The sequence below is a fragment of the Protobothrops mucrosquamatus genome, unplaced genomic scaffold, assembly GCF_001527695.2.
Source record: "Protobothrops mucrosquamatus isolate PMUCROS unplaced genomic scaffold, P.Mucros_1.0 scaffold1038, whole genome shotgun sequence".
Lineage (NCBI taxonomy): Eukaryota > Metazoa > Chordata > Lepidosauria > Squamata > Viperidae > Protobothrops > Protobothrops mucrosquamatus.
Window position 1 is genome coordinate 148,171 of NW_015387270.1, and position 12,106 is coordinate 160,276.

Consider the following 12,106-nt stretch of genomic DNA (forward strand, 5'->3'; position numbering starts at 1 on the left):
TCTAGGTGTTGTTGCTCTGGATGGCCTGGAACCAGCCCTGTGCCGTCTGGCTCTCAGGTCAATTGCCTCTGTAGATCGCTGCCTGGCTTGGTGAGATGGCCTCTCTGGGGCCCATGATGGAGGTGCTGCTTCATGGGCATTCCTACTTCTGCTCCTGCTCCTGCTTGGACTCCTCTCTCGCTTAGAGGGATGCTCTTTCCTGTGTTGCAACTTTGATGCATCCTTTCCTTGCACCAGACCCCATTTGCTGGCCTCATGCCTCTTGATCTTAAGGAGGAAGCCCAAATTCATGTAAACCTCCCCATCCTGTACACTTAGCCGTGGATAGACAAGGAGGCAAGGGCCGTGCTGTGGATGGGGATGCGGACAATAAGGAGCGCAGCGGCCACATAACAAACAAACAGGATATTCTACACTTGGCCGGCTACGTCCATTCTCCAAACCTTTAGCCAGGCACATATGTAGATCCCGTGTAGCTTGCTCTGTATCCAATGATTCCACAATGGCATGGGCCAGACACTGAGATTTGGGGGGGCCCTTTGCAAGTCTGAGACTTTCCTGATGCAGTTCTACTTGTGCTTTGTGAACACAAGGCAATTCCAGTTGATTCTGGCACATGAAAGTAGGGTCTAAGAATGATGTCCGAACAGGGCTAGGGAGGTCTCCACTCTCTTTGGGGACTTCTGTCATTTCCTCAGCCCAGCTCAATCGGTGTAACTTTCGGTCAAGCATCAGGCTGATCTGAGTCTCTGCTGGCTTGTCCTTGGGACTGCCTGATCTTCCTGCACTTTCCTTGGAGGTACTTGGTCTTTTGCCATGAACTTCTTTCTCCTTTTTCTTGGGAGTCCTGGGTCTTCCAGGCTGCTTTGTCAACAGGCTCTTGTTTTGTGCTAGCAGGTTAAGTACCTCTTTTAACTCCTCCTTGGGGGTCATACTACTCAGATTTCCATCTGTTGGTGCCTTGAGACTGCTGTGGCTAGTAGTATGACAGATGATGAATGGGGGAGGCAGCAAATCTTTGGGAGAAGGTACAGGAGTCTGGGTGTGGGGTCTGGGGCTTCTTACCCTGACAGATGGAGGTTTGGGTGAAGTTTGACGACCTTTCGGGCTAGTTGAAGGAGGTGTGCGGCTATGTGACCTTTGACCAATGGAGCGCTGCTGGCTTACCCAATGCAACACCTCATTTTGTGGGGTGATGCCAATCTGCACATTGGCTGGTGCCTTGAGATTGCTGTGGCTAGTAGTTTGACAGATAATGAATGGGGGAGGCAGCACATCTTTTGGAGAAGGTGCAGGAGTCTGGGGGCGGGGCCTGGGGCTTTTTACTCTGACAGGTGGAGGCTTGTGTGGAGTGTGATGAGCTTTGGGGCTAGTTGAAGGAGGTGTGTGGCCACGTGACCTTTGACCAATGGAGAGCTGCTGACTTACCCATTGTACCACCTCATTTTGTGGGGTGATGCCAACCTGCACATTGGTGTCTCTGCTGGGCATCTGAGAGAATGGTGATGCTTCTTTCTGCCACTGTAATGGCGGTGCTTCCTTCTGCCAATATAATGGTGGTGCTTCCTTCTGCCAATATTGCCAATGTAATGGTGGTGCTTCCTTCTGCCAATGTAATGGTGGGGCTTCCTTCTGCCAATATAATGGTGAGGCTTCTTTCTGCCAGGGTAATGGTGGAGTTTCCTTCTGCCAATATAATGGTGGTGCTTCCTTTTGCCAATATAATGGTGGTGCTTCCTTCTGCCAATATAATGGTGGTGCTTCCTTCTGCCAGGGTAATGGTGGAGCTTCCTTCTGCCAATGTAATGGTGGTGCGTCTTTCTCCCAATATAATGGTGGTGCTTCTTTCTCCCAATGTGATTGTGGTGTTTCCTTCTGCCAAAGTAATGGTGGTGCTTCCTTCTGCCAATGTTTCTTGTGGATGTGCCAGTCAAGCAGCTCCTGCTCTTTGTAGTCCAGAAAATAAATCCTGCCTCCAAATCTCTGAATGTGGATAGGGCTGCTTCTGACTGTTGAAGGAACCCTTGGCGTCAGTTTGGTCAGAGATTCAGATGTTGGAGTACTTCTTCTCCGTTGCTTTGGCTTCTGGTGCAGTTGGAAGTTCATTGGGGGATAAGAAGAAGATCTTTGGCGTGACTTCTGGAAACCAGTCTTGTAGGGACTGCTGACGTGCCCCTGCCACTCTGGAATTTCTTGTGAAGTAATGGGGACTGGGGGGGAGGGTGGTGTTCTAGACCGGCTATAGCAGACATCTCTGGTTGATGAATGGGCCCAGCTGTACAGAGAGGTGATGGAATCCAAAGTGGTGTTGGATGCAGAACGTGATATTCTAAACATGTGATGGGAGGCAGAAAAAGAAAAACAAAAAAATAGTCAGAGCAGCCATTTCCCTGGAACTTAATTATATAGCATCCCATCCCTTGCTACAGTTTTGTTTTGTTTTATTTTATTTTATTTTATGTATGTTTGTATCCTGACTTGTTTTTACAAGTAACTCAAGACGGTGAACATATCCAGCTGTGAATTAACCAGCTCAGCTTCCAATAGCCCTAGCATTGGGGGATGGAGAGGTGTGAAGCTGACAGGTATCATTCCCACATTGAAAAGACCTGTATTTATTCCAGCTAAAATGTACTATATCCCCTACTTTTGGCAGGGCATGTTGAAGAGGGGTCATTGGGAAGTCAGAGGGAAGACCCATACTCCAAATGCTATTCTCTTCCTCTGTCAGGATCAGCCCCTGCCTTATGTAGATGAAAGCAGTTGCCTCAGGCCACAAAAGCTAGGCGTTCAATAGTGATCTTCAGGGAATCTCAGTTAAAAGTATGTGCAAAACTCACAGGCCAGAGGTTCTCTAGCTGTCACATTAAAAATAGATGGGTAACTTTGAGCCAGTCACTCTCTCTCAGCCAAATTCCCCTCATAGGAGTCTTGTGGGGAAAATAGGAGGAGGAAAGAGCATTAAGCATGCTTGCAGCCTTGAGTTGTATATGAAAAGGGGTGGAGCTTTGATCACATGGTTGTGGCCACCATCTTGACATTTTAAACTCTCCCTGCAGAACCTCTGCCTAAAATCTATGTGATACAGTATTGCTTTAAAAACTGGCAAATAGGGAGAGATGGGTAAAGCTACCCAGAGGAGCATCTTTTCAGTTGTTGTACTTCAGTTTTTGGACTTCCCCAATTAAAAGTATTGTTTGCTTCATTCCTGGTCCTTCAATATACTGTAGATAGATACTAAAATCAGTTACAAATTTGCTGCCCATACCTAATATGGGAAGAAAGTGACTTCCATATCACTCATGACATAATCTATGTCATCCTTGCCATGCAACATCACCCACTAGACCTGGCCATGCGTGATCTAGTAAATCCCAGGTCACAAATAATGAACCAGAACCTTTACTGCCCATATTTGGCTGAACTGGCTTAAGTGCATCTCTCATAGGAAATTGGTAAATATCAGCAACTCAATCAAAACTATAAAAAATTCCTCAGGACGTAGAAATTTACACATACAAAGAGGATGAATTGGCCCAAAGTGACAGGTAAAAATACCTTTCAGGATGTGATATTACTCCTATTAATAAACAAAATATCTCTGATTTCTACCTCCAAGCCTCAATGTTCTAACCTGTGGGCCAGTATTTCCCAATCTCAGCAACTTTAAGGTAAGGGGACTTCAATTCCTACAATTCACCTAGTCAGCATACTGATTGATCTTAAAGTTGAGAAATATTGCTGTAGACATAGGTTACAATGGTCACAAAAATGAGATTTCTCTAGCTATAGTCGCTTTTTCCTTGCTCTATTTCCCTAAGCTTTGAGGGAGATATATATATATGTAAAATTGTGAGGAAGGATAATAATACCACACCATCAACAGTGGCTCAGTACCATCCAAGAAGTGAGGCAGTCACTGACATGAATGAATACAGCATTGTTCATTGGTAAATTAGGACTGGCTTCTATTTGATGTATTGTGGAAGTCTGTTGTACAACTTGTTGGTATAGGGATAGCTCTAATTTGAGCTTTTCATATTGTTTGTATTTACCTTGTAAACCATATTTTAGGAAAGTTTGTAGATGTGTAGGACATTTTTATTGGGGATGTTTTGATTGATTTTTATTTTTGATTAATTCTTTGAAGGAAGAGCTATCTTAACATATTTTATCAAGGTTTATATTAAATTAACATATCTGAAAGCCTTTTTTATGGTTGGCTGGAAAAATGTGTGTTTGCTTTTTTAATCACAGTATCAAATGTTAATAAGAATCAAAAGCAGAAGAAGAAAAGAAATGTGAATATGCCTGCTAAGAAGACTACAGCATTATCTGCTGAAAAGAGATTCTCAAGCAAGGTGATTTTTGATTGATGTTATGCAGTCCAGAACTTTGAATTTCTTGAATAAAAGAGATATGCATCTAGCTGTTCTGACTTTTTCCATCACCATCTACTTATGCACTTAGAAAGCTTTAGCTTAATTTTATACTTACAAAGCACTCCATTGCTTACTAGAAAGTGTCCCCCATTGTTCCTGGATTAAGAAGTCTAGAGATCTGCTCAGCCTGCTCCTCCCCCCTTGCATAGACCCTCGCTTTCAAGAAGTTCTATCAGTCCCTGTGGACAAGGAATTTTGGATATTCCATAGACCTAGAAGATTGGCAAAAACTTTGGGATAGAAATATTAAACTCACTAAAGCAGTTGCATATAAGGAAAATTTATACAACATGTTTTATAGATGGCATATGACACCAGTTAGATTAGAGAAAATCTTTAAAAATGTATCAAATACTTGTTGGAAATGTAAACAAAAACCAGGCACTTACTACCATCTCTGGTGGATATGCCCTAACGCCAAGAAATTTTGGCATAAGATTCATATGTGGTTAGAAAAGATGTTGAAAATAAAGATAGAATTTAAACCGGAACTGTGCTTGTTAGGAATATTAGGACCTAATTATGGAAAGGAGAATGCGTACTTAATATCACATGTATTAACAGCTGCGAGAATTGCATTTGCCCAATTCTGGAAAAATGAAAATCTACCATCTGACCAGATTATAATAATAAAAATACTTGAATGTGCTGAAATGGACAGATTAACTTTAGAAATGAAAGAAAAAGAAGACTCAATTTACTTTAAAACATGGGATAAATTTTACCAATGGGTAGCAACACGATAGAATGAGAAAAGGTTATGGAATTTAATGGAATAATTGTTATTTTGTATTTAAATTCTATGTCTATTGTTATGAATTCTTCTTCCCTTTTCTATTTGTGATTCTAATAACAAGTAACTATAACTAATAAGTAATACACCAATATGTTAAAGTTATTATGATTAATTAGTAATATGTTAGTGATATTATATTAAGTATGGTTATTTTATATTAATTATTATGATTGAATATGTATACCCGGACGGGTTTACTTCCTGAAGTGTTGACTTATTGTGGGGGATAACCCCACTATTGTACCTATCCCTCCCCCTGGTCTAACCCTTGTTGTTTGTCACCCCTTGTTATACTCCTATTGACCCCATTTCCCCTTTATCCTTATAAAATCTAATAAAATATTTATATATAAAAAAAGAAGTTCTATCAGTCTTACGGTTTACTGATACGTTGCATTTGCCAGGTGAGGTACTCAATTTTCTTGTCCAAAACGCACAGAGTACGATAGAGGCTCAAATTGTTGCAGGACCTGACAAAAATGGGAGACAGCCATATTATGCACATTAGGAAGTAATGCATCACATACTTATAACCAATGTCTTCTTGTTGGCTTTTGCAGTGTTTTTTTTGCGGGGGGGGGGCAGAGCTAAGATGGCAATGGGGCATCCTCATGATATGTTATTTTTTATTTGTTTTTATAAATAGCCTTTCTTTTCCAGAAAGTTCATTTAGCTCCCCTTCATTACAATTATTTTACAGCTATTTTTTCCTGTTATTCTGCAATTGTTATCCCCTTCCCGGAGTTGATAAAATATGGAAGGCTACATATTTGAAAAAATAAAAAATTGTATTGCAATCTTTCTTCAATGTGAAAAAAAAATCCCTCAAGTATAATTCCTCTTGATACCTTGGTCTCTCCCTTCCCTCTGTGATCTTCTGAAGTCTCACTTTTAAGATCACTTATATTACACCACAATTTTGGTTCAATGTTTGGCCAAGCCATAAATAAAACATTTGCATTAGGTGTGCCTGGCAAGTACCTATGGCAGTTAAATAAGCAAAGGAGGCCACATTATCTGGTAATACCATTTGTTCATATTCAAAGGAAAAACCATTAACTAATCCTTTTATCTTTTATGACCTTTTACCTTATGCTTTTCTTAATTATAGGTAGACCTTCCTTAGTCACCGTCTCATGCAGTGACCATTCAAAGTAATGATGGCACAGAAAAAATAACTTTGCAATTAAGGTTCATGTTTATGATCTTTTCTGTCTCAGTCATGTGTTTAACATTATAGTCAGTATGCATTGTCCTGTGTCTGACCTCTTCTGTCCCACCCCATCCCAGAGTGGAGAGATTGGAGAGGAAGGGATTACAAGAGAGTAAGCAGGTACTCAATGGGGAATACATATCAAAGGCTAGTATCAGCTGTTTGCCTAGAGTCTTTGTGGCTGGGAGCTACAAGCATGCTAGGTAAACAGACAGTATTAACTTATTCCTTTTGCTGTACTGAATATTCCCCATTGTGGGCTTGCTTATCCTCTTGTACATAACCCCACCCTATCCAATCTCTCCACTCTAAAGAGAGAAAAAAAGAAAAAAATGAGTCAGGCACACTAAATAGGCAATCTCTTTAGACACTTTGTCATGTGCTGGACCTGTTTTTTTCTCTCTCCTCCCCATCCCACCTTGTAGAGAGATTGGAAATGAAGGGATTATAAGAGAGTAAGTAGATACATAGTGGGAAATACAGATAGAAAGGGCTGAAGTCATAAGTATATTGGGCAAACAGTTGACACTAGTGCATACTTTTCAATGCATATTCTCCATTGTCTACCTATTGGTATTTATTGTCATGTAATCCCTTTCTCTCCAATGAATGTAAATTCAAAAAATCAATTCCCCAGTACTTCCCCCTCCCTTTCCCTCAGGTCCCCCAACCGAGAAAGGGTTAAAGAATCTCCCTTCCTGTTCTTTTTCTTTACAGCCCCAGAAAAATAGAGAAAAGCTCATATGTTTTTGCTCTCTGTTTGACACTTTATTAATAATTACCTAAATCCTGAAGTGAGAATTTATTTTTGATTTCTTTCAATTTGCTAAATTCTCCATAAAAGTATAAAAATGCCCCTGCATCTGTCATATCAGAATAGGGATTCCTACTTAACTTGGATAATTCTTCTCTTATTGTATCTCTTTCATAAAATGAAGATGATCATAAATACTATGAAGATAAGAGCAGCGTCTGAGCTGTCCTTCCAAACCACTTTATCAGAATTGTTGCACAACAGATGCTGTTTCTAGGCAGAAATAATCTTATTCTTTGGAACATACAAATAGCTTATTAAGAAACATATAGAGTAGGTGGGGTTACTTACTTCTGTTCTGTGGCTGAGCTTATACCCTTTTTCCTCTCTGGATCTGTGCTTGTGACACTTATTCTTTCCAAAGATGCTGCAGTGGGAGAGATAAAAAAGAAAGGTTGACTGCTCCAAGACTCAACCTCCCAATTACTACAGCAATGTTTCTCACCCTTAATACATGGTAAATGTGTAGATGTCAACCCTCAGAATTCACAGCAAAGGGCATGTTGGCTGGGATTGCCAAGGCATCCCAGTGCTATAGGGCTAAAAAGAAAGAGAAAGTGAAATTAAGTGCATCACTTACCTATCCATGGTACTCTGTACTTGCTCTGCTTTTTGTTGCGGGCATCAGCCTATAGAAGAAGAAAAGAAACACACATAAGAATTGTTCTATAAAAATCTATGAAGAATTGTTTTTTTCTGTCCCAAAGCGTAGAATTACATATAACAATAGCAAGTTTGAAGAGAGGGTACAGTTTGATTGAACATCAAAAGAATCTTATGATTTGTCCATTTTGAGAACTTTAATAAGTGAAACAATTATTTAAAGGAATCATTTTTTTCATCATTGATGTTCTTAAAGTAAATATTGGACAACCGTCTGTTGGGGATGTTCTAACACTGGATGGGGTTACAGCAGGGCTTTTCAACCTTTTCACAGATTGTACCACTTTTAGGACATGACAATATTTTAATGCCACCAGTGCTTAGCAAGGTGTCAAAAACCTGATGATTAAAAAAAAGGGGGGGGATTTGGGGTTTTACTGATTAGATTCATTTGTTGTTCTAGAAAAGGCTAGTTTATAATATTATGGAAAAGTAAAAAGTTGAGGTTCGATGTTAATGCTTCATTCTACTGCAACAGAGGAAGTCAGAAGTCAATGCCTTTTCTTTTCCCCTTCCCCCCCTCACTTTTTTCCCCTTCATCCTCCCCACTGTGTCCTACTACTTTCTTTTGTATTTTTGTATTTTATTCCATAATCTAATAAAATGTTACAAACCATAAAAAAGGAAAAAAGTACTGGTTTTAATTTCTTCGGTGGCAGTTCCTTTGCCGAATCACTTTCCTTTTGTGCTAAGAAATATATGATGAATTTATCCATATTTATTAATATGCACCACTGCCAGCTGGTTGGTTGGCCCTTCTTCCACTCTCCCTCTCCTCTTCTTCCTCCCTGCCTTCTGAGCTCTCCTTCCATAGTGTAGTAAGAATGCACCCCCCCAGTCCCTTCACTGTACCCCTAAAGACACAGGAATCAAGCACAAAGCAAGAAAGGCTCACAAAAGCCTCCCAGAATAAAGAAACACTAAAATCTATTTTTTTCCTTTAAGCTGCCTCAGGTGTGTCACAATGTTGCAACTGGAGCCTGAAAGGCTCCTGCAATTGCGAAAAGCAATAACCTTAAATTAAGCCTGTTTACCAACAAAGAAAACTTGCTAAAAGCCATAGACAGATTCAAGATAAGGGGGTAAAACTAATTACATTTGTTTAAAGGGATTAAACCTATGGAAGCCAACACTTTGGACTCATCGCTAGCCTTTGTGAAACAGACTAAAATATTCCAATAACCAAAGCATACAAACCGAGCCTCTGAATTACAAAACGGTGTAAAAGTATAAAAATCCTTATGGTAACACAATCAAGTTGCCAGCTGACCCAGAACTAAATAAACCAACCCTTTCCAACATGCTCGTCTCCCAACTTTTCATTTCATCAACGCTGATTGCATTCTCCTGGCTGGAGAAAACAAACCAAGGGAACTTTTCTTCCAGCAACAGCTTCTTCTTCCCTGTCTCTTTTTCCTCCCTGCCTGCTGAGCTCTTCTTTCACAGCTTCTCCGTCCTCTTTCCCGCCAAAACTACCTCCTTTTATATCCTCTCCTCTCCTCCCCTCCTCCTTTTCTCTTCACCTCCAGCTATGCGCTGCTTCCGGAAGCGTCAATCAGCTGGAGCCCTGCTGGCACTCCTGGGGCTTCTGCCAAGCTCCAACAGTCCTGCAGCTTCAGTTGCCTCTCCCTCTGGCTTGGGTCGCTTCAGCTCTTTCCCTTCCCCGCTACACTTCTCTAGGAGGGTCGCGTACCACCTGCCATGTACCAAAGTACCACTGGTGGTATGTGTACCACCGGTTGAAAAGCCTTGATCTACAGGATCCATTCTATCTGTATGATTATATGGTAAAGAAAGAAATATGCCACCCAAGATTAATTTTGTATCACCAGTGTTTTCCTTCCCAAGCCCCTCACAAACAATTTAAACTTGACCTATAATTATCTTCATTTCTGCAAACCTCAAAATTATTAATACTATGAGCCAATCCATTTTTATTCTCCTTCTCTCCAGCTAAATAACATAAAACAAAAAGACTTGTGTACGATCTCATCTTGCTTCTTAGCCAAGGTTTCCCAGGTTTATTTTGTTATAAGTTGGCACTTTTGCAACATCTGGGCTTCTGGACACCATTCTTGAGAGACATATGACTCATTTTGACAGACAGAAATTATATATAGTAGTATTTAAAAACAGTCCTATTTTTCCACAATCCTTTATTATGGAAGACTATTATAGTGACTGCAGGGAAAATCAGTCTCCTATACTACTTTTAAAAATGAGGAAAACCCCATAAAAATGGCCTTCTCAGATTTGCTTAGTGCTCATATGTAAGGAAGAAAGAAATTATATTGATTTGTTTAATCAGCTATTATTCTGTCATTCTCTGACCATAAGTCCAGATGAAACAAAAGCAGGATTTCAATCAAATCAATAATGATGTAGGCAATAACAAAGAGTGGATGGCACAAAAGAGCTTATCCAAATAAAGATGAAGGTGTACTTTCCTCCACAAAGGAATATGAAATGAATTTTTCCTGTGATTTCTTTTCTCAGAGCAGAGAAATATTTTTCTCAAGAAAAATGTGAGAATAGAACACTCTTTACAAATACCACTTCTTGTCTTTTTTATTGTAGTCTAATTATTTCCATTTTTTTTAAAAAAAAAAGCTAAACAAGCTGCCACAAAAACAATAGAAGCAACTCTCTCTTTCCCATTGCTTCCCAAATAATTCCAGAACTTTACACAACACAAAATATTTCTAATAGTTGGTTAAGATGTTTCAGATCCAGCCATCAAACATAGTGAAAATATACTCTACTATATCCATAAAATAGTTACATGTCTCATAAAATAAGCCTTTGCTTTCTGTCAGATAGATAATGAAGTTATAGCTGAAGTTTAAGAGCCACCTTCTCCCTTAAAAGCTTGCTTATAGCTTAAAAAGATAAATGGAACTTTGTGAATTGAAGTAAACAAAGTATATGACAATAGCTTGTTGTATTTAGTATTTAGTTAACAGCCTCTATCCTTCTTCATGACCACAGCCAAGACCAGCAATTTAAGCAACTTTCCATGAAGAATTTTGATCTTACCTGTATTTTTTTCACCTTTTTGAAGGCCCAGATAGTAGCAGGCACAAATAAAATGGCGGCTAGCAGAAACAGCAGGTGGCAGCAGTCTGAGATGACATTCTGCAGGACTGTCAGCATGGTGCTGGGGCCCAGCTGGTATATCAGCAGCTGCTCTGTCAGCCTCTAGGCTACAGGTTCTTAGGGCTTCCCATCTGAGGTCATGCTTGCATCACAAATGTCTTTTACAGTCCATTTTGCTTGGCTGAAGCCTTTTCTCTGATCAGCAGACAACATCAAAATTAACCACATTCAGTCCACTCAACTTATAAACAGTGAAGATGTTAGGTATATACACCAGTGGTGCTTATAGTCATTTGTTTGTTTAATTTATTCATTATTTTGACCTCACTTTTTTGGTATAAAATTCTAAGGCACAAGCATCTCAACATAAACATGAACCCAACTCAGGCAAGAATTCAAAGCTAAGAATGAAATGTGTATCAATTACTTAGGTCTAGCAAATACTTTTTAAAAATCATTTTCAAATGATACTTGTATTAGACCTATAAAGTTTCATAAGACAGCTGCAAGCGTTTTGATTTACAAGGACTTTCCCCTGTTCAATTCTTATTACTTGAATTAAAGCAAGGGGACATGAAATACAGAAACAGAAGACAACAGAATTAGTTTGGTCTAGTGGTTAAGACACTAGATCACAAACCTGGAAAACATGAGTCCTAGTCCCATTTTAGGCATGAAAGTTGGCTTTCCAGAAAATAGGAAGTAGTAGTATTAGGTATGTTTGCTGCCCTGAATGATTTTAAAAATAATAAAGGTGGAAAATAAATAAAATATTGTATTAGATATGTAGATCAACTTTTTCCAGCTTTATAGAACCAGCATGGCCACATTTATTGGAGATAATGGGAGGTTTTGTTTTTTTTTAATAGTGAAATACAAAACAACCAGCACCAACAGAAAGAAAAATAGAGAAATGGTGATTATTTATGAATACCCCCCCCAAAAGATATGGAGATTAAAATAAACATGACTAAAAAACTAGTGATATACCATTCATTAAATCCTTAAGCTGATCAAACATGTTGCTTTACATTTTCACTCTTAGAACACAGTAACTTTTTGAAGATAGATACAGACCCATA